The sequence below is a fragment of the Salvelinus sp. IW2-2015 genome, unplaced genomic scaffold (genome assembly GCF_002910315.2).
Source record: "Salvelinus sp. IW2-2015 unplaced genomic scaffold, ASM291031v2 Un_scaffold3096, whole genome shotgun sequence".
Taxonomy (NCBI): domain Eukaryota; kingdom Metazoa; phylum Chordata; class Actinopteri; order Salmoniformes; family Salmonidae; genus Salvelinus; species Salvelinus sp. IW2-2015.
Window position 1 is genome coordinate 34,998 of NW_019944387.1, and position 2,273 is coordinate 37,270.

Consider the following 2,273-nt stretch of genomic DNA (forward strand, 5'->3'; position numbering starts at 1 on the left):
GTACAGAACTGTCCGCGTCCCCGTACAGAACTGTCCGCGTCCACGTACAGAACTGTCCGCGTCCCCGTACAGAACTGTCCGCGTCCACGTTCGGTGTGGCGCCAAGCATATTGTCCGGTTACGCGCAGAGTTGGCTGAGGTGATCTTGGGGAATAACGATGGAGTTCACTACAGTGTTGAGACACCGAAGTTCAGTGTTCAATTAGCTTTTTTCTTTACGGTCAGGGACAGTATGAGTGTAGCCAGATCCTTTTCACTCTCTGTCCTTGTTTCATTTTGTGGTTCACCGGATTCATCATCGAGACGAGGGACAGACGAACGACCTACTAGCTAGCCCAGCTAGTCGGTACAGCTCGGTAAGTTAGCTAGCTACGAAACCAGCAGCATCCTAGTTACCATAGCTACCACTACATCATTTCCGGCTGTCTGCATTTCTTGTGGACCGATGGAGCTCCCCGGTTGTTTCTTCCACCTGTTAAATCCGTGGAGGGCTTCTCCCTCTCTCGTTGACGGATGCTGGCTACCTCTGTCCGGTTCTCCTCTCTTTACTAGATGGACGGTAACTTTAGTGTTTAACCCCTCTGTGTCCAAGGACCGAACTTTTGAATATTATTTTCATTCATTATTATTTCCGGGGCACCTCCAGTAGACTGGACACATAACATTTTCAACAATGTTTTTTTTCTGATGAAAACTAGTTAATTACATCCGCCATGGAGCCCAGTTGCATAGTATTTATTACCTTATGTCCATAGTGATTCAGTAATCGCAAAAAAATATATTTTTGGTAATTTTTTCACCATGCCAACTCCTATTAGTACTATTGAGCACCGTGGCACCAACTCACCTTCTGAACGTTCTATTCCCAGCTCATTGTTCTGCATCACAATGGCAGCTTCTCTATTGTTATCAATGAGAATAACCCTAACCGTGAACTCTGAATTTATTATTAATATGGTTACGGCTACTTAGTGAGCGTGATCACTGTTCACCTGGGTACATGTTGTAGTAATCCACATTCCAAGCAATGCCTGGCACACAGCCATCAAACGTTAAACATTTTCTGGTCATGGTTAACCTTTTTTCAGAAAAAGGTATACAACCTAAACAAAACTAAATGTCCCTGTCCTCTTTTTCAAGATGTGGCCGATTTAAACAGATAGAAATCTTTTAAATCAGAAGTAACACTTTTTTTGACAACCTGTTGTTTCTAAATGGTTGCTGGGTAATTTGATATGCATAAAAAAAATATCTTCATAAGCCTCGAATTGAGCGAATGATGCACAGGTTCACTAATTGATTTGTAGATCAGACGTAGTTGCTACCTCAGATTATGAGTCTAACAAGTGTCGTAAATGAGTTATGTAGTACCCACAGAAGGCCACAGGGAGGAGCAAGAGAGCTATAAACCCATATCCTAACCCTAGTTATAAACTATTTCAGCCTGAACCCTAATTCTAGGGTAGGGAGCCTTGAACACTTTTAGAAACTATTTTAGTAATAATACTATGTTAGTAAATACAATTATAGTACTAAATCAAATCAAAATGTATTGGTCACATACACATGGTTAGCAGATGTTAATGCGAGTGTAGAGAAATGCTTGTGCTTCTAGTTCTGACCATGCAGTAATATCTAAAAAGAAATCTAACAATTTTACAACTACCTTATACACACAAGTGTAAAGGAATGAATAAGAATATGTACATATAAATATATGGATGAGCGATGGCCGAACGGCATAGGCAAGATGCAGTAGATGGTATAGAGTACAGTATATCCATAAGAGATGAGTAATGTAGGATATGTAAACATTATATTAAGTGGCATTGTTTAAAGTGACTAGTGATACATTCATTACATCCAATTTTTAATTATTAAAGTGGCTAGAGATTTGAGTTAGTATGTTGGCAGCCACTCAATGTGAGTGATGGCTGTTTCACAGTCTGATGGCCTTGAGATAGAAGCTATTTTTCAGTCTCTCGGTCCCAGCTTTCATGCATGTGTACTAACTTCGCCTTCTTGGAATAGTTGAATTAATTGGGGGGCTGGAAGGATGTAGCTCCTTTTCCTATTCCGAGGTTGTATGTCACCAATTAATAGATATTAATAAATGTTTTTTTTGATAATGTAGTGTATAACTAGAGTTGAGAATTAGAGCATCTTGAACTTGTGATAATTTACCCGGGGTTCCTGCGTTTGTCAACTATTTTTTTTTCTCTCCCGAAAAGCCAACCCAACAGGCATAGATATGAGAGGATATTACACTAACT